This window comes from Trachurus trachurus (assembly GCF_905171665.1).
Source record: "Trachurus trachurus genome assembly, chromosome: 8".
Taxonomy (NCBI): Eukaryota; Metazoa; Chordata; class Actinopteri; order Carangiformes; family Carangidae; genus Trachurus; species Trachurus trachurus.
This window is the reverse complement of record NC_139905.1, coordinates 25808215-25830510: the sequence shown is the minus strand read 5'-3', so window position 1 is coordinate 25830510 and position 22296 is coordinate 25808215.

The window sequence follows — 22296 nt, the reverse complement described above, 5'->3', positions numbered from 1 at the left end:
CTTCATTTGAACGTCTTTTTTTCTTCTATATGCGAGTGCTATGGTAACTATACCAATCATACAAACACACATAGCCTATATATAGCCTGTGTGTGTGTGTGTTCGTGTGTGGTTTCAAGGAAATAACTGCCTCTGCTGCTCTTCTGCTGTTCTTAAGTTTCCTGTCCTCTGATTTTGTTCAGTGATAAATGACGCAGTATTTTTCTCTGAACCATGATGAGCAGAAAACAGAGAAACCTTCATTGTGTGGTCTTTGGTAAGTTCCGTTTTAATGCTTAATAATTAACAATTTTAGTGCTTAATAATTTTCTAATTTCTTTTAGGTTTTCGTGCACTGATCTGCACAATCTTTCTCCTTTAGTAGGTTTTCTGCTGATTCAACCTGCACCTGTTGGAGGTCAGTCCATTTTTCTGTGATGGACATTATATATATATATTATATTTTTTGAGGAAATCGTTAAATTATGGGGTTTGATTTCTTGTGACGGACAGGTGTCCAGGTCAGATTGGCTGGGGATGACTCATCTTGGTGCTCTGGAAGAGTTGAAATCTATCACAACAACACCTGGGGAACAGTCTGTGGTGACAACTGGGGTTTAAATGATGCCAAAGTGGTGTGCAGACAGTTGGAGTGTGGTATTGCAGTGGGTGCCCCTCTATCTGCCCATTTTGGTGAAGGAACTGGCCAAATCTGGCTTGATGAAGTGGCCTGTACAGGAAGTGAAGGGTCTCTTAGTGAGTGTCCGCACAGAGGATTTGGGAAACACAATTGTAAACATCATGAGGACGCTGGTGTCGTCTGTTCAGGTGAGAAAAACATGGACTCAATTAAGTTATAGTATCTGGAATCATAGGAGTGTGAACATAGATAAGTAAGAGTAATCCAATAAATAAAGATCTGTAAGTGAGTGTCAGTGCAGTAGATTTTGGCAGGGGACGGGAAACACAATGAGGAAGTTTGAGTGTCAACTTTTCAGTAATTCAGCACTAAACAATCTGCACTGCACTACTGTCATTGTGTCAGGCATTAAGCTTACAAGAACTTTTTACTTTTTACATTTAGACTCATACAGTACAGATTTACTGTTTTGTAGTAACAGCAACCTCTACCTACAGTACAGATTTGCAATAGCAATATATATATATATATATATATATCTCAGCCTTTGTATATATATATATATATATATATATATATATATATATATATATATATATATATATATATATATAGCGCGATATAGCGAATTTAGCGTGGGCCCGTGTCTGTATCTATGTGCAGGCAGAGATCAGAGATGGTGTTTTAAATAACCATGCTAGCGTTTCACCAGCTCTCATCTCTGCCAGTCAGTCTCTCAAACTGCTGCCTCTCTCGCGTGTGGGCGCACCGCACGTAGACACACGTGAGAAAAAATTCTGTGTGAGACTGTGGCGGGCCCAAACGAGACTGTGGCGGGCCGCCACAGACTCGTTAATTAATATATATATATATATATATATATATATATATATATATATATACACACACACGCTACAGACTCGTTAATTAATGGGAAACACTGTGTGTGTATATATTATATATATGTGTGTATATATTATATATATATATATATATATATATCATGGTAACTTACTGCACATTACTGTAATTTTACTCTGCACCACATAGGATTGCAAGACAACTTTGCAGAGGTGGAAGAGGGCCCCTTTTTTACTCTGCAACAAGAAGAAGCCATTTGTGCAATGGTGACTGCAAACAATGACATAAGGTTGAGATAGATACAAAGTGAGGAGGACAATATCTTTGGGAATATTTAATCCGTTTCAATCGTTACAATTGACAGAGTGATGTAGATGAAAACATGTGGCCAGACAGACAGGAACATCTGAATGTGCAGGAATGATTTACAGTTACTCTGTAGGTTCAGTTACAATACTACAATATTGTTTACAGTTGTGCACAGCTCTACCCAAAGGGTGTTTCTTATGTTTGTTGTAAATAGATGACTGTAGTGTATTTTTCTTTTGCACAATGCTGTGAACAAATTAGAATTGCAAAGAGCTGCAGTAAAATGTGAAACATACGTATTCAGTATCAGTTACTCCACTAATACAGTAACGTGTAACTTTAGTGTAGCTTTCAAATGACTGTAGTGTGTAGTGCTGACTTTTTTGCATTAAAAAACACTTAGAGAATAAACTGTCATAATGAAAACATGACAAAGCCATTTGACTATCTTGTTCATAAACGATGTTGTTAATACTTCTCATTTTGACGACACTGACAGCTTCATTTACATAAATACTTGCTTTTGAGAAATGAACTATCCATTTTGAGCAAGTGATGCGCTTTTGCAGGTTATCCACTAGGTTTTGCAATTTGCACTAATTGTTTTGAGAGATGCACTAACTGCTGTGCAAATGTTAATAGTGATGTGAGAAAAGCACCAAAGTGACTGAGAAAAACTGTAATTACAAGCAGTGGCCTATTTCAAACACTGTAAATATGTACTGTAGCTTGGTATGGTGCCTGGTTTAGATTTAAACCTGAACCCACCTGATCAGTATCAGTGCTGACACTGACCTCATTAAGAATAAAGTTACTGCCACAAACTGACGACAAGTATAAAAAACTAAGATTGTATGCATCCTATAGGTGTCAGATTAGCTGGATCTACTCTGTGCTCTGGAAGAGTTGAAATCTACCACAACAACACCTGGGGGACAGTCTGTGATGATAACTGGGACTTAAATGATGCCATGGTGGTGTGCAGACAGTTGGACTGTGGTGCAGCACTGAGTGCCCCTAAATCAGCCCATTTTGGTGAAGGAACTGAGCAAATCTGGCTCCATCAAGTGGCCTGTACAGGAAGTGAAGATTCTCTAAGTGAGTGTCAGCACAGCGGATATGGGAAACATGACTGTAAACACAGAGAGGACGCTGGTGTCGTCTGTTCAGGTGAGAGAAATGTTAAGTCACTCACTGTATTTGAATCATAGGAGTGTTAAACTAAAAATGTAACTAATCCAATGAATAAAGATCTAAGTGAGTGTCAGCAGCACAGAGGATTTGAGACACACAACTGTGAACATAGTGAAGATGTTCAGGTGTCAGAAATATTGACTCACTTATTGTATTTGAAATCATGGGAGCATGAAATTTAATCCGTAAATAAGTATATTAATTCAGTCAGAAGTGGCAACTAATTTAGACATTTTGTTATGTCTTGTGCCTGACAGGTGTACAGGTCAGACTGGCTGGATCTGGATCTACTCGGTGCTCTGGAAGAGTTGAAGTCTATCACAACAACACCTGGGGAACAGTCTGTCATGACAACTGGGACTTAAAAGATGCCATGGTGGTGTGCAGAGAGTTGGGCTGTGGTAGAGCACACAGTGCCCCTAAATCAGCCCGTTTTGGTGAAGGAACTGGGCAAATCTGGTTTGATGATGTGGCCTGTAATGGAAGTGAAAGGTCTCTAAGTGATTGTCAGCACAGAGGATTTGGGACACACAACTGTAAACATGGTGAGGACGCTGGTGTCGTCTGTTCAGGTGAGACTGATACAGAGGTGACTTTTGACTGATTGAAATGATTCTACCACATGTGTCTTTTCTTTTCTTTTTTCAATGAATCTAAAAGCAGAGATGACATTACTTTCTGCATTTGAAGGAGCCTTTGTAAAGGGACATGTCTGTATGTTATGCCATAGAGATGCAATTGGCCTTTCAGCCTCATAAGGACACACCTGACTTAGAACCCAATAAGTAAAGCTCAAAAAGAAGTACTGCCTAAACTATGTACAGTACCTTTGTCATTTACTTATTGTTCATCTTTCCATCCCATGCACTGAAGTAAAGGGACTACGAGGAGTTTCGGAAAGCATACATTTGTGCCTCAACCTGATTTTTATTTAATTTTTTCAGGGAGTCTCTCAAAAGCCAGTGTCTCCATTACTCCGGGTAAGGTCGTCTGGCATCAGAAAGTCAGCATCATTTTTTCAACTTCTGCTGAGTTTGTGGTTGAAACATTTATTCTGAAAGATTATTTAGGCTCATTCAGAAAAACACAAATGTCAAGTAACTCTGCTGCATTCACTTTCTCCAATGTGGATTTTGAAGATGATGGATGTGTCAGCATGAGAAAAACATTTCAGGTCAAACTTTCAGCTCCAGTTGATCAGATGTAGCCAGAAAATCAGTTACAGTTTTGTTAAATGGTAGAAATTTAATGAGAAGCTATAATCATTGTAGCTCAGTTGAAAGGATACAAAGTTAATGCTGTAACAATGTGATGCTCTTCCAACACCATTTCTCCACTGCTGATGGAGTCTGATCTAATATGATGACGAGTGACTGTGTTTCATCATATCCAACAGCTTTCATCACCAGACAGGCTGTCCTGCTGCTTGGTTTGCTCTTGATGATCACTGTCACCTGTTCCATCCATAAGGTACCGTACACATCTTTGTTGACCAGAAGATCATCTGACAAGAAGCATTCAGTTTGTGTAGATTGAACTGGAACGAGAAATGATTCAGTATCTCATATCTGTGTGTTGCCATGACTCTCCAGGCCACCAGGAGACAGAAACCAAAACCAAAGGAGAGCATAGAGATGGATTATTATAACCTCAGAGTTTCCAGAGTTGAAGGAGGTCCGGCTGAAGAAGTTCACAGAACGGAGTAGGATCTCTGAGGAAGCACTGTCCATCAGTTCAGTCAAAGATTTGACATTGGACACAGATGTTTCTAATACTAGCTAGCAGATAGGGCATCCTTTTATTTCCAGTGTTGGTTTGGCAGTTCATTATCAATATGAAATATCATGTATAGTCAATGGAGGATTAGATGTGTGTTAGAGATACATTAATGTGTTATTTGTTTGGCTGTAGTGTTTAGTTATTCTTTTACCTCTCTGATATTAGCTTTTATTAGACGCACCCTTTTGTTTTCACTCAGGAGGTCAGGAGTTATACCAGGCTGGAAAACTGATAAATAACTGAAATTGTGATGTTTTAAAGGCGAGGCCTGGCGAGTATACAAAATAGCTTCATACACTCCTGCCCAGTTATACTGTATGTATATAATATTAACAATGAACAGATATACTCTTGAATTTTATATTTAAGAGGTTTGAGTATAAAATATATAATTGACATCTGAAAATGGTGATGACAGACAAATTAATTTCCCTTTGGGGATTAATAAAGTCATTTGTATACGTATCTGCACTTCTAGGACAGATTTTAGACTTTTAGACTTATTTTTTAGATTTTAGACTTACTTAGACTTAGACCATTTTGGGTTTTTTTCTATTTTCTTCTCTTTGGCTGTGTTGAATTAACATAGCTCAAATTTACCAAAGGATATTCATTTTAAAACATTTTAGAATTTAGGGCTGCCCCCGACCAAAGATTTTGTTGGTCGACCAGTAGTCGTCACTTATGGCGATTAGTCGACTAATCGACCCCCCACCTTGAGGGGGAAATTTTTTTTTTTTTTTTTAATAATTTTTTTTTTTTTTTTTTTTAATAATTTTTTTTTTTTTTGTGCCCGCGGTCAGGTTGAGAATTAATTAATTAATGCTCGTGACTCCGGCCGTGTTGGGTCCGAGATTCAACAACAAGCCGGTCGTGTTTCACCGTTATTACCGGCAGAATGCCTGTTTATCACCAATAAACACAGTAGATGAGGAGGGTAAAAAGTTACTGAGCTCAGGCTGTGTGTGACGGGGGTGCGGGGGTGCGGGGGTGGGGGTCCGCGGCGTGGAGCGGTGCGGGCATAGACATGTCTGGGCGATTCTTCAACTACGGGCACTTTCATGTCCTTTGGTCATATTTTATAAAAAAAAAGAAAAAAAGGGAAATTTCACACTTTCATAGTCATCTTTACAGTGAAAGTGCTTTAGACAAAATTTACCGGTAGTCTACGATGACTTTTTCACCTTTTTCAACATCTTTATAGATGCCAATATTGCTGTTTTGTGCCTGTCCCACACCCAGACTTCTGATCTTCAATAATGAAAATGAAGTGTAAAAAAATGATTTATCTTCATTTTTAAAACGTGAATGAATAAAGTATCAGTAAAATAATCAAAACCTAATTGGGGTATTTAAGGTCAAACAAATATTTATGTGATTTTATACACCAAATGTAGTTGTCCCACAGTATTGCCGTAATTTCCACCACAACACTGTAATGTCCCTCTAAAAAGTTTGTATGAAAGATTGTTTGGGTAGTTTCTATGGAGATGAACAGTGACATCACAGCACATGTCAGATATGAAGGAGATTTTCAATTTCTCCATCAACTTTTGAAGAAAAGTCAAGGTAAATATCGCTTGAAATGAAAATACCTTTATTGTATGTAATTTCCAAACATGCCGTGTCGTCAATTGAGTTTGTGAATAAGTAGATTTTTTAACGTACATAGATGTATTTTGCATACATGAAATGACTGATACAAATTTATAGCTAATATGTGGTGCTAGCTTAGATTTTTTCACAAAAAACTGTCGGTTTGTAATTTCCACCACCGTAATTTCCAACACACTGCCTTCTTGGGTGGAAATTACAAAGGTGTGTTGGAAATTACATTTATGCTTACAGGTGCAATTCATAGATTGTGAGGCTACATATGTGCAATTGATTTATTAGAATATACAATGTTAATGTATTTATTACATATTAAATATTAAATGTGTATTTATTGAAATGCATTTTCATCCGTTTTTAAAGGGACAACGAGGAGTTTCTATTTGGTTATAAAAAAGTCTCACGTTAATGTGGATGAATCTACGTTACCCACACTTGTTAATGGGCCCATTTTCGATAAATATATCGTTTTGTCTCTATCGTTATTTTGTTATTATTAGTGGTGGTCGAGCCGACCAGCGTTTCTTTACTTTCGGTTTCGTGGCGAGTCATGAGAATAACGCCGCCGAATCGCGGAACGGTATGTGATCGTCTTCGAACCTCTGACTTTAATTCTTGATGAATGAAAACATGAGTCCGTCTTGCGCCGGTCAAAGAATTTCACGGTGTGCGTGGAGGCTCATAAATGTAGTGTGAAAACGCTTCACTTTTCCAAAACTCCTCGTTGTCCCTTCAAGATGCCACAAGGACTACAAAAGAAAGGTCGCAGGCTTATAGGGACAGAATAAAAGAGGACCCTATCAAATATGAGGAGCACCTGAAAAGAGACAGGAAGAGATATCAAAGAAAAAAAGAAAGGGGTGTCAATAATAGTAAAACGGTGGAGTTTAAAAAAAATTCACCCCCCTCAGAGTGTGTGCGGGGGTAGAAACTATTGGTTGAGACCAAAAAACATGATGGCACCAGACTTTGATCATGTTTACTGGCACCAGCCCCCAGTGGCAGCCGAGAGGATTGCCCACACCCGCGAAATCACACAATGGAGGAAAAAAAAGTAATAAACACACATCGACACTTCTGCTATAGCGCTAACAAGCTACTAATGAGCCACTCTAACAGCACTAGTAGCGCGGACACTACTAGGAGAGGACGCCGGAGCCGTGACACAGCATCTACAGCTGATCCGCCGGCTACCGTCTCTGCGGCCGTGCCCGCCGGGGCGCTTTGTTTTTTTCCCCAGCATTGGCCAAGCCAAGACCCGCCTTACTCCGCCTCTGATTGGCTGACCTCTGCAAGGCTAGCCTACCTTCATCTTACCCTAACCTTAACCACTCCCTTCTTCATGCCTAAACCCAACCGGCAGAGTAGAGGGTACCGTGATAAGCCAATCAGAGGCCTAGTACGCCGGGTATTGGCGTGGCCATACTGGGAAAAAAAATCCTGCCGCCGGCGCAGAGCCACAAACGATTCTCATCCAGCCAGCTGTTAGCAGCAGTTAGTCGCAGCAGAGCCGTTAGCGGCAGGCAGCAGCCGGTGCTGATTGGTCGGGGAGCTGGTGGACGGTGACGAAAGCTGCCTCCAAAACGTCATCCGCCTCCATCTCAGCCAATAGAAAAATTTGATTGTAATAGCCGTGTTTCAACCCATAGAGGGCAGTCACTCTACATTTTTACTATAAAATACACCAAATTGAAATATTTTGACTAAAATTTCAATAGTTGGACCAGAATCAATCGACAACACTACTTCATACCCAAATACATTTGTTTTCAGCAGAAAAAAGTGGTTTAGGGGTTTAGTTGCTCTTTAAGCTATTTTCTGTTATAGGTGTTATCACTAAGACTCAGTAAGTCTGTTCATCTGTTCATGGTAATAGACCAAACAGACTAAATTGATTTGTTTGATGAATTGTACTTCAGAAAGTTTTAAAATAAATGTCTTGTTTTTCTATATGGTCCATTCATTGTAATTTCCACGACACCCAGTAATTTCCACAACACCCAGTAATTTCCACCACCCCATACCTTTTTTTTTTTAAAAATAGTTACAAAATTCTAATCACTCATTAAAAACTTCTGCATAGTTTTTGAGATAATGTTCCACTTAATGTAAACACACAAGTAGTTATTTCCTGAAATGTGTCTAACCATTCCAATATTATATTTCAGGTTGTGGTGGATGTAAACTTTGTGTTTGGTCCTCATCACAATTAATTTACCTAATCCATAAATGTATGGTAATTGAAATATTGGTATGAACTGGTAAAACTATGTATGAAAGTGGTCTTCCATTGTTGAAAAATGATGTATATCATACTATTTTTAAATAAATATCAAATATGTGCATGTGATGGAAATTACATTTGTTCAAGTCGGGTCGGTAAATCTGTTAAAAAACACCAATTTGTCTTGTAATATTAGTGCGGCCACTTATGGATCATCAAACTAGACTAGTTATACTAACCTATTAGACTGTGAAATTATTGATTTGAACACTTTTTTCCCCTCAAGTTCACAAGGCCAAAAGTGCCCGTAGTTGAAGAATCGCCCGTCTATGGGTGTGGGCATAGACTGTCTATGGGTGCGGGTCTCTGACTGCAGCGGGGACCATCATGGATCCGCTCCGTGACACTGAGACTAACCGCCGGTGAGCGCTGTGGGACGGGACCGGAGCTCAGACAGCACCGCTAAGGTTGAAAACAGCGGTGATACGAGAGAGACTGCCGTGCCTTGTAAAAAAAAAAAAAGAAAAAAAAAAGTGTCACGTAACGACTTCCTGTATCTGGCCCTTCAAAATAAAAGCCCCATAACCTTTCCTATACAGTTCAGTCATTTATGTTGGCTTAATTTTGACAAGACACGGCTCCAAATGTTTTTTTTTTTTTCCTGCGACCAATCGACCAATGAAATTGTGGTCGGCTAATGATTTTTTGGTCGACCAGTGCTTGGTCGACTATTTGGGGGCAGCCCTATTAGAATTGTTGTCTAAATTCCTTAAATTAGCCTAAAATGACTCAGGTCAGAGCTTAATCTGTGCTGGATACTGCTGGAACAAGATCTACTGTAGCACCTTGCCGGTCGGCACTGGTGTCTGATTAAATCTTGGACCTCCTCTGTCAATCAAAATCTGTAAATAAACTGTGTGTAATATCTAACTTTATCTGTACTCTGTGTTTTATTTCTATTCCACGCTACTCATAGATCACTTGTATGCATTTTAATCTGAGAAAAAAGAAAGGAATGGGGAAAAAAAGTAATTGACAGATGTGAGTCTACAAACGCTGTGAGCTCGCTGCAGGGATGCTTTTACTGTACAGACTGGGGAATGTTTGAAGAATCATGTGAGGACTTTGACGAATTAACTGATGTTGTCTGTTCAGGCTCAGCTTTCTGCAGAGACATGCTTATACCCACTATAAGAGGGTCAAAATATACCCAAGTAATAAACCATGGGTAAACAAATCTGTTAAAAGTCTTTTTATAATGAAAAAAAAAGGCATTTCAACAAGGGGGAGCATCAGATCTACAGTACACATAAAGAACTTAAAGTAGAGATTTTAAAGGCAAAACAGAGCTATAAATGCACGCTGGAGAACAAAATGGCTTCTAACAGCCTGGGTTCAGCCTGGTCCAGTATGAAAACTATCACCGGCCTCCAGAACTGCACCCTTACTGCACAAGGGTCAATAAAAGTCACGGACCTGATAACATCTGTGGTCGGTTACTCAAAAGCTGCGCAAGAGAACTGACTCCAAGATTTTTAATAGATCTTTAGAAGCACAGCAGGTCCCCAGGATTAGGAAGGACGCTGTGGTTGTCTCGGTCCCCAAATCCAGTCGCCCCGGAACACTAAATTACTTCAGACCGGTGGCTTTGACCTCAATTATTATGAAATTTTTTGAAAAACTTGTACGGCTGGAAATCTTGAAAAATACGGAGATGAAATATATCAACTGCAATTTGCCTACAGGCCCAAAAGAGGAGTGGAGGATGCCACACTCACTCTGCTTAATTTGCCCTTTAAACATCTTGAAGGAAGTGGGAAGCGGCTTTTATTGATTGATTTCTCCTCTGCTTTTGATACAATCCAGTTGCACATTTTAACGCAGAGGCTTTTAGAACATTTTAACCTCAGTAAAAAATCTTGTGGGCTGGATTTTAAACTTTCTAACAATCAGGAGAGGGTCAGAGTCAATGGGGTTTTATCTGACAAAGTGTGCTCTTCCACTGGCTCACCACAAGGGTGTGTGCTCTCACCCTTGTTATTCATTCTATACACAAATATGTATCAGAGCACTTTCAAAAATTGCCTCATTTTAAAGTACGCAGATGACTCCGTGATTGTTAGCCTGCTTCAGGGAAGTGAACATAATCACGGCCCGGTTTTCGACAACTTTGTAAAGTGGTGTGAAGACTCTCACCTACACCTAAGACCAAAGACATGGCTATTGATTTTAGAGAGAATGCTGTGCACACCAAGGACGACATCATCCTGGAGCAGCTTATTTGTGTGCTTCCGCCGGAGGTGAGAACGTGGGTGAAGGAACACGAGCCAGTGGGAGGGCCCGCAGATGCCGAGCTGGCTTTGCAGTACCTCAAGAGAGGAGGACCAGCTGCACGGCCCTCCAGTGTGACACACCGACCGACACCTCCACCACTCCATACAAGGTACGCCTGTCTATCAAACAATATGTCCCCCAAAAACCCAAACCCTGGGGAGTGAAAGTGTGGGTGCGAGCAGGATCCTCTGGGTGCATGTACAACTTTGAACCCTATCAAGGTCCAGCTGGGGGACAAGGTGAGATCAGTCACCTGGGAATGGCTGGAGATGTAGTCATGCGCCTTTGTGAAGATATTGAGGACAAGAATCACAAGGTGTTTTTCGACAATTTCTTTTGCACAATTCCCCTCCTTCAGGCACTGGAACACCAAGGGATCTATGGCACTGGCACACGCAGAAGCAACAGGCTCCATGGAGCACAAGAGAAGCTCAACAGTGACTTACTCCACTCACTTACACCACTGATCCTACAGACTACACACACCAGGCTTAGTTTAAGTTACCTTTTGTGTTACCTTTCTTTAAATAAATACTTTGATTAATTGGCCTTTGTGTGCATCTCCCTCTTTTTGTCATGGCCGTGCGGCCCGGTTTGTGACACCCCACATCATCGCGCACACACATACACACTCACACAAACACGTTCTAATTGTCTCACACACTTTACACTTAAATTCTAACTGAACTGTTCAGCTAATGTGATAATGTGTGTGTGAATGAATTGAATTTATATTTATTTACGTGTCGTGCACCAATTAAGGCGCCCAGCCTATAAGGACTTACAAGACACATTATCATCATATTTAGACACCAAACAAAATCATCAGAGCACAGACAAAACCAAACAAAAACAGAAACCACATGGAATTCACATAAATAATTCACTTTTTCTTTTTGACCAGGCACTTTTTATGAAAGTAGCTATAGTAAAGACTTATTTTCTGAAGAACCATTCCAACTTTACCTCATCATCAACCCAAAACAACTCGGTTTCACATTTTGCATTTTCTGAAACAAAAACTGCCTGGCTTCGTCATATAACGGACAATGAAACACAAAATGCAGTTCATCCTCAATTACATAATGTGCATAGTCTTTCATCCTCAGGTACTGAGTTAAACCTACTGTACCAACTTCTATTGCCAGAGGGAGAATCCCAGCCCTCAACTGGGCACATAAAGATCTCTTGGATCTATCCAATGGCAAAGTCACATAGGGTTCTGAACAAAATACATTTTTCAATTGGCAATAGGTTCTGAGCTTTGGTTTAAACCAGATATCATTAGCCCATTTTTCTTTATACTCAAGAAATAACTTATGTTTCACAAAATTAACATTACAACGCAAACCATTAGTGAAAATATGTTGTTGATCAGCCTCGCTAAAAATAGCTTTCATGTCACGATACCAAGGATAGTTATGTGTTTTATCCCAGTTAAAGACTTTTTTGGCTATTCTATCCTCTGGCATAGAAGACAAGCGATTCCAAAGCCTAAGCATTTCCCCTTTCTGTTTAATCAAACAGGGTTCCCAGCCCATGTCACCCTGACTTGAAAACTGCCTGTTCTGGAGCCAAAAAACTATCTTTCAGGTAAGAAAGTAAAAATTTCCATCACAACAATTTTTTGCATAGTGTCCATTGTGTTGTAGATACAGTTGTTTCACTTACATAAGCTCAAGTAGTAGTTTCTCTAGTTTAATTTGATGTGTTGCATTAGTGCTAGTTTTGAAGCTAAATGCTAAAAATGGTTAGCTTTTTAATGGCTGCCTGGCATGGGGATGGTTGTAACTGTTCTTAAAAAGTGTTACAACCTTCCCCATATGTTGATATTTTGTACTGGTCTCCTTTTTACAGCATGCCAAGGCAGTGGAAGCGTAAAACAGACAGGGGTGTCCCTGCAGAAGTTCTCCAGAAGGCAGCAGCTGAAGTCGTCCAGGGAACATCTGTGAGACGAGTCGCCAAGGCCCACAAAATCTGCTATGTTACCTTATACAGATATTGTAAAGCTGCAGAGAAGCTAAGAGAAGATGGTAACAGTGAGAAACCCGAGAAGATGGTAACAGTGAGAAACCCCATGTAGGCTACCGTAGTAGCCAGAAGGTCTTCAGTGAGGAACAGGAGGAACTTGTGGCCAAGTACTTAAAGGAAGCAGCTGACCTGTACTATGGCTTAAACCCTCGAGAGGTAAAGATGTTTAAAGAGCATATTGCAGGTTCTACTTGTTTACAAAATAAATATGTAATCTTGTGTGAAAAATACCACGTGAAAAGTTGAGTGAGGATTTAAAATGTTTTTCAAGACACAAAGGCACAAATTTAACCGAAAAAGTGAAGGTTTTGAGCACAGTGCCTAAAAACTGTCTTTTTTTCAACATCGCGTCATATTACATCACGTGAGGGAGTCGTATGCTAGCCGCTGCCATAGATTAGTGTGGGAGCAAATGGCTGTCTGTCAGAGTGGTCGTGTTATCGTGAGTCAGTGTGTTTACAGCAGGTTTGGATTGCGTTGATTTATCATGGACATGGTAAATTATTGAGTTTGTGGTGGTTTCGCAAGCTCCAGCCTGTCACGACACCGAGTCCACCGGTTTCCTAACAGAAAAAAACGGTGCTATCTTCGTGCCTGCCTGCGTGTTGTACAGCTGAAGAGACGGGGCTTCACCTCTGCGTCAGCTACGGAAAACACGAGTCTGTTGCTCACTTTACCAGAGGATTATCACTCCAGCGATCTGCCCCCCCATGCGGTGCCTTCGGTGCCGACAGCCTCATCCGGACGGACCGCTGTCTGTCAGCAGCAGCAGGTGCTGCCGCCCCCGGCAGAGACACACGGATCAGCAGAGACTCAGCTGGACATAAACGTCAACAGCCACTCGTAAGTCTTGCTTTATTTGCTAACTACCCGTTTACTGAACGTAGTGATTTAATTCATGAGAAGCAACGTGACATGTAGGTTGTTGTAGAGCAGCGCAGCTAACGTTAGCTTGCTAATAAGCGAGCAATGCTAAATGCTAGCTAGCGTTAGCAACGTTTTTTGCTCAATATAAAATTGCCTTGCCTTGCCTCAATCTATCTTATGAAAAGGCACTCGGTTTGCCAATATAATAAGTGTCAAGTTTAGTTACAGCCCAGTGACCCTGTTTGCATAGTTAAAAAATCCCTAATGCATTTTAATGTGCTATATTTTGAAGGATTTGGGAGGTGCAGCAACAGGCTTTCCCTGGCTCCTCAGTGCCCCACTGCAGCTCACAGTGCAGCCTCAGACCTTCTGTTTGTGAAACAGGTAGTATAACATCACACATATAGAGAATTAATTATATATGCTACGTATGTATACTGTTGCATACAGGCGGTACTACTCCAACACTATCTAATAATAATAATAATACATTTTGTTTATCTGACCTCCAGTTTTAATACATTCTGTGACAGAGCTGTTGTATGGGATTGCAGGTTGGACAGGGTATAGTAAACCAACCATTTACCTATTATCCTAGCTTTCCAGGCACAGCCCAATATGTGTCATGGTTCAAATTAATAGGTAATTTTCTTTTTTCAGGGCTGCTGACAGTGTGCCAAACCCAGCTGATCTCTGTTTACTAACTGGCCGGCCTGTTGTGGGGAAACTGAAGGAAACATTGAGACGCAGGAGGGAACTTGTGCAAAAATAAAGCAGGTAAGAGTCTTATTGTGATTTCTGATGGAAAAGTATCATAACTTGTATTTTAGTTTGTATGTCTTGTGTTATTAATGTACTGTAATTTTCTGCCTTTCACATGTGTCTCTCAGGTCTGTCAGCGTTTTCGGGCTCCTCATGGGTTCTCTGAGAGTGGAATACTCCAGGTCATCACAGACTCTACGAGAGTGCAACACTGTCCTGTCCTCCTCTGCTGCTGCTCCCCTTTCCACATCCATCCAGAAGATCAACAAGGAGGAAGCTGTTGGCATCTTCACAAGAGGCTTTTCATATTCATAACACTCTATATATTTTTTAATGGGTCAGATGGTATATTTTTCTTTTTGATTATTAATAACATTTGGCACATCTGCATAATAGTTGCAGTGTTTGGTAAGTTAACACTTAACATGTGTTGTACATGTGCTTAATTGTGTTAACTTTAATTCAAGAACATCATTTATGAAGGACATGTTTGTTAGCAGTCTTAGGCTGCTGCTGCTGCTGCATGCAGGTTTAACCGTCAAATGCAGATCTGACTGTTGGTACCCTTGTGTTAAAGAAAGAAAACCCTATATGGGCTCGGCCCAGTGGACAATCTGTCTGCTGTATGCAGTGTAATGGTATTCCTTTATTTTTATTTTTTTGCACTAATAGTATTTTAAAGATATTTATGCTGTTGCAAAATGTTGTTGTGTTACACTTGTGTACTAAATGTCAATAAAAGTCTTAAGTCTGTGACCTAAATATATAAGAGTGTGTGTGTGTGTGTGTGTGTGTGTGTGTGTGTGTGTGTGTGTGTGTGTGTGTGTGTGTGTGTGTGTGTGTGTGTGTGTGTGTGTGTGTGTACGTGTGTGTGTACATGTGCAACTGAAACTTATTCCTAATATTTTGTTCACTCTGTAATCATAGGCCAGGTGAAAAATATTAGGGACACTAGTCAATAATATTTTGCACCTGGCCTATGATTACAGAGTGAACAAAATATTAGGAATAACTTTCTTTCAATATACTGCACCTTTACAACACTATCACGATATCAGTAATAAACATTCAGTAGAAAGTCATAAAATAGAACTCAGAGTAATAAACTATGTCTGCCTCAAACGTACTCCTGTCTGCTGGCCTGGAGAGGTCCATACTCCTGTCTGCAGTGCATGTAAGTAATAGGTGTATTTAGGACAGTGTTTGTCTCGCCCTTCTCTCTCTCTCACGGACGGTGACGGTAAAGTGCTCCCGTAGTGTGCACGGATATTAACGAGTATGAGACATGACGTAAACAAGCTCTTTAGTTTCTGTCATTGGTAAGTAGTACTCCGACCTGTATCAGATAATAAATACTAGTTTTTTAAACTATCATTTATGATACATGATAGTACTAATCTTCTGTACAATGTTGTGATGTGAGCGCAGTATTTATATCCGTAGCTAATGCGTATTGCTAAGCCACCGGTCTCTGACCAACTCTCCACTGACTGTCCTGACACCACAGCTCAATTTCTCTCTCCTCTGGCCATTAATTCTCCCCCAGGTCTCTCCTCTGCTCTCTAATGTGCACAATGGACTCGTAGTTATACGGTTGTGGTCCGTCATATTTGTAATTATACACATTTAAAGTTTCCTCGGGGTCAGAACCAGCACCAGAATCCTGTTTTTCTATTGTTCAAATCGACCGGTCTCCCTCCCCCTACGTCACTTCCGGTCAAGCGGTTTTCGATGCGGAAGTACGTTTTTCTCACAAAAACGGCTCCGAAAGCCTAAATAGTGTATTTATAAATATAATTTTGATAAAAACTTGTTCCTACATTATTTTTCGAAGCATTGGTTTAAAGGGGGGTCTAACCTGCAATATGCTCTTTAAGTGCTTACACTTTGCAATATGATTCACAAAAGAGCAACAGTAATAAATAATAGCAAATAAAAAGTTGATAACGTGTATTTCTGATGTGTGTCTTAGGTCAAGAAGTTTGCCTACCAGTTGGCAGTTCAGTTCAACTGTAAGCACCCCCAATCCTGGGATGAGAACTCCATGGCAGGACCAGACTGGTTTTCAAGCTTCATGAAACGTCAACCCAATCTGGCCATCAGAAGCGCAGAGCCAACCAGCTTGTCTCAGGCCACAAGCTTTAATCGCACAAATGTGGAGAGATTCTTCAAGAAGTTTGGAGATGTCATTGAGAAGCACGGGTTGGATGGAAATGATATTTGGAATGTAGATGAGACAGGTGTCACAACGGTCCAGACTCCTGACCGTGTTATTGCACGCCGTGGTGTCGGAGTCGGGGCCATGACGTCAGGAGAGAGAGGTGTTCTGGTGTAGTAGCCTGTGCTGTGAATGCGTTGGGAAATGCCATTCCTCCAGCCTTTGTCTTCCCACGTAAAAGGTACAACGAGCACTTCCTAGCTGGTGGACCACCAGGTAGTGTTGGGTGTGGCAATGCCTCAGGATGGATGCAGGAAGAAGAGTTTCTTGTCTTTTTGAAACACTTCGTGAAGCATACAAAAGTCACTCCTCAAAGGAAGGTGTTACTGTTGTTGGACAACCACAGCTCACATATCTCAATGCAGGCAGACTACTCCAAAGAAAATGGCATTATCCTTCTTACATTTCCACCGCACTGTAGTCATAAGCTACAACCCCTGGATCGTAGCGTGTATGGTCCATTTAAAAGAATGATCAACACACGCATGGATGAGAATGAATCCTGCTAAAACAATGAGCATCTACAACATCCCAAGTCTGGTCAATACTGCATTCCCCCTCGCTGCGACTCCAAGCAACATACAAGCTGGATTTAGATGTACAGGAATCTGGCCTTTTAATCCAGACATCTTCCAAGAGTGTGACTACGCACCTTCACAGGTCACAGACCGCCCTGATCCATCTGCCTTTCCTGCCACCTCAGCTCAACCAGACCAAGCCTCTACCTCAGCCCAACCAGGCCACGCCACCACCTCAGCCCAACCAGGCCAAGCCACCACCTCAGCCCAACCAGGCCACGCCACCACCTCAGCTCAACCAGGCCACGCCACCACCTCAGCTCAACCAGACCAAGCCTCTACCTCAGCCCAACCAGGCCACGCCTCCAACTCAGCTCAACCAGACCAAGCCTCTACCTCAGCCCAACCAGGCCACGCCTCCACCTCAGCTCAACCAGACCAAGGCCCAATTCCAATCCGACCCCTCACAGACTCACTGACTTAGAGGCACGTTCACGGGAAGTCCGTGAGTGTGTGAGGGCTGTTCCACTGTCAGATCATCAAGTCAGTGAGTCAGTGAATGAGCCCTTACTGCCCCCTTACCGTAAGTCAGCACCGATGCGGACTTTGGGTGAGGGAATTACCCACAGTTCATAGCGCTGTGCAGGATTCCGTCGGGATACCCGGAAATATCAAAAAATTAAAAAATTAAAAAAAGGAAAAGAAGGAGAGGAAAAGAACGATCGGTAAATAAACCAAAGCGGTCCGATGGAAGGAGCCAGAAAGAAGAAGTTTGTATGTAAGTAAAACGTTGATTGTCACAACTGTGTGTAGAATGTGATCATTGCAGTCTGATGAGTTGGTCAGATCGATCCTTAAGGGCATAGGTTTTGCTTACAAACAGGGAGTGAGCAACAAACAAAACAATTCATCCGGCTCAGAGTGGAAAGAGATGCAATTTTTACTGGCCACAGGAACGCGTCTGCCCAGGGATTTGAGTAAGTAGGCCTATTCACTTAGCAAACGTTACAACTGTCAGTTATTGGGCTACTGTTACTGTAGCCAAAGAATGACTGTAAACACAAGGTAGGTGTGTGTGTGTGTGTGTGTGTGTGTGTGTGTGTGTGTGTGTGTGTGTGTGTGTCTCATCAGTTTATTGTTAAAGGAAATGGGTTTAGATGCAGAAGTGACCGCATCCCAAGCTTAAAAAAAATGGGAAAATCTAAAGAAAAAATATAGGGTAAACGAAGTCTTATCTTGGGTTATGGGCCCCTGGATCACATGTGTTTCTGTATGTGGGTGGTTTTCTTTACACTGGTGGTAAAGCTTTGTGAATTATCTCACTCCAGTCCTTTAAATAACCAAACCAAACTTTTTTTTCCTTTTCTTTTTTTGTTTCAATCAGAAAATGTAATATGGTAATTGACTCTTGTCTTATTCCTCACACAGGACCTATTCCTCACACAGGACCTGATTCTACCACGAACTGGGTCAGGGACTGAGGGTGGTGAGAGCACCCCAGCCACCTGGCCCTATTTCGATGACATGCATAAAGCATTAGGGGACAAGGACTCGGTCAAACCCCTGAACCTCATCGCCACAGCGGTTGACTCTGATGTCGCAGAGGAGCTGGACGAGGAGGACACCTCCTATCCAGGCTTCAGAGTCAACCGCTGTCGAGCAGCCACACTCCCCATCTCGTCCATCCACATCTGCACTGCCTTCAAGACCTAAAAAAAGAAAAAATGAGGTCCTGGAGTACATCAGAGAGTACAGCGAGAGGCAGGAGAAAAGGCAGAGGGAGCTGGACGCCAGGGAGGAGGAGAGGGAGAAGAAAAAGGAGGAGCAGATGGACGCGCTGATAGGGATTCTTGGCAAGTTGGTGGAGAAGAACAACTAGCTTTCTCCACCAACTTGCCATATTTTTGTTTCCATTTTCAACTTGTCATAGGGACAACAACCAATTTCAGTTTAATTGTATAATAAACAATGGTTTGCAGCATCCATTTCAGTGCAGTGTTCTTTGTATTGTAAAACAAATGTGTTGATATGTCATTTCTGAGTATTCAGAAAATTATCAGAATCAGAACTGTTTTTATTGCCAAGAGCAGCAAGGGTCAGTTTACAGCACAAGGAACTTGTCTTGGTGTTGGGTGCAAACATAAAGGTACCAAGAATACTTTAAAGGTTTTCCCTGTTAAAAGGGTTTTCCATGGAGTTTTTCCTCAGTCGATGTGAGGGTCTTAACTCTTTCGCGACCACACTAATTCCTCAGCACATCTGCTCAGGACCACATGTTTTTGGCTATTTGTTTACCTTTTTCTCACGTCGAACCGAACTCTGTACATCACCTAGAAACAAACGGTTTTCACTTGGTTGAAGAGTGACTTTCCAACGTGCTCGTCGAAAAAAACGGCGAGTTTTTCCGCCGTTTCGTTCGTGAGTACGAAGTAGAAGAAGAGAGCTGGGTTTCTCCAAAAACGGAGCTCCCGCTCTAGTTTCAGAGAAAAACGCACTTTTGTGTCAAGTGGCAATCGGCTCATTTTACCGCTACTCTGCAGTGTGGCATGTCTCCCAAATCATTTCTACGGCTAAATAAATATATTCAGAGGCAAATCTGGGGGGTGTGGCAGCGTGGAGTGCAGCGGTGCAGCCGCGGTGTGGGTCTCTGGCCGCAGCGCAGCAGCTCCGTGACACTGCTGTGTGACTGGCCGGCGATGGGTGCTCTGGGGCGGGGGCGGCCGGTCACAACACCAGCTGCTCAGCGCCCGCTCCGCTGCACCGTGAAAACAGCCGTGATAACGTGCTTTCAGATCCGAGTCTCCAAACCAGAAACGTTTGTAACAGCACCGGAAAAAGTCGCCAGATTTGTCGTCGGTCGCTTTTGTCAAAAAAAAAGTCACAGAGGGTTTGGAAAGTCGCCAGATTCAGCTAGAAAGTGGCAACACTGTAGCCGACAGCCGCACAGCGCTGCACGCTGTCCCCAGAGCAGCATTCAAGGAGAACGATTACTCAAACAAAACCAAGATCACACAATTTATAAAAAACATTATGTTTTGATTTTAGTTTAAAACAGTTTTACATATCAGAGGACTACCATATTCACACACAGGGTACCTCAGAGTGTCCATTATCGTAATCTGTAAAAAAAAAACGGTTTTGACGAGTTAACTCGTCAATGGTCGTGAACGTTCGGCAGGCTGACGAGTTTACTCGTCAATGGTCGCGAAAGAGTTAAGGACAGCGGATGTTGTTATGATGCCGTGTAAAGCCCTTTGAGACAAACTGTTTGTAAAAATGGGCTATAAATAAAATTGCCTTGCCTTGCCAAGGCAGGGATAAAAATAGAAATAAGAATTTAATTAAATTAAAATTCAGTCAAGTCACTTTGATAACTCACGGCCAAGGGAAGTGTGGATCAGATGTCAGCATTGTAGATTTTGGGCCCATGAAGCCTGCACCCCAGGCAAGGACAACTACATTTGCCACAACTGCCTATCTAATTAAACATAGGCAGTTTGCTATCTTCTGCACCTTAAAAACACACTGTTCAAAATAGGCAGTTCAACTATTCAAATGCCTTTTAGTACTTACTAAGTATTTAGTGCAGCTTTGCACCACACTGTTCAAAAGTGGTTTGTTCCACAGAAATTCAAGTGTTCAAATACTTTTTCACATTAACGTGTTTCAGGCTACAAAACACACAAACAACAGACAACAGATTCTTTATTTTATGTTATATGTATTTATTTTTATTGTACTTAACTTGTACTTTTTATTTTTTTTTTATCATTATTTTTGTATTCTGACATGTTTATGGTTCCTTCTTTATTATTCACTAAAGTTCTTGCATACATTTTAAGTGTAGATCTTTTTTTAAGCATAATAATTTAATTGTTACATCCATCCTCAAGTAGTGTTACAATTCACCCCGGTATTGGGGTAGGTTGTAACAACATACCCCTTTGTGTTTGACATTAATTTACATAATCTGTGATGGTGTAGTAGAAGTCCAGTGGATGTCATTCACAGCAGACAAATATGGGTACCACATGTCAAAATTTGAGATCTCTAGCACCAACAACCACTGAGTTACACTTGCTTAAAGGGATAGTTCACCCTAGAATGATATTTCGCTCATTATCTACTCACCCTCATGTTGACTAAGGGCTGGAAGAAGTTTCGGAGCCCACCGTCCCTTCTCTGAGTTACAGGGGGTCTTAGCGTAGCAGTGCATTTCAATGCCACGGTAGCAAAGGGACACCAGAGCTCTTCGTAAAAAAACACACACAAAAAAACATCCAAATACCTCCATGATGCTCGTATGTAATGTCCGTCTTGTGCTGAAGCCCCAAATTGCGGAATTGTCCCGAAAAAAATTAAATAAGTCCACATTCCAAGCATGTTTGTAGCATTAGCTCCCAGTGTTGTTGTCCGGTCTTCCGCTGCCAGCGCGCATGCGCAAGAGCACATGAGAGCACTGAGACCGACTCGAGTCTCAGTGCGAACATTGCGCATGCGCACTGGCAGCGGAAGACCGGACAACAACACTGGGAGCTAATGCTATAAACATGCTTGGAATGTGGACTTATTTAATTTTTTTCGGGACAATTCCGCAATTTGGGGCTTCAGCACAAGACGGACATTACATACGAGCATCATGGAGGTATTTGGATGTTTTTTTGTGTGTGTTTTTTTACGAAGAGCTCTGGTGTCCCTTTGCTACCGTGGCATTGAAATGCACTGCTACGCTAAGACCCCCTGTAACTCAGAGAAGGGACGGTGGGCTCCGAAACTTCTTCCAGCCCTTAGTCAACATGAGGGTGAGTAGATAATGAGCGAAATATCATTCTAGGGTGAACTATCCCTTTAAACAAAAAGTGTTACTATCATCCCCGGTCTCCCCTATGTTTGGAGGGCCTTCTGTACATTGTACAGGTTTGGACTTGAGTGTGAGAGTGCATGAGTGTGTGAATGTGTCTGATTT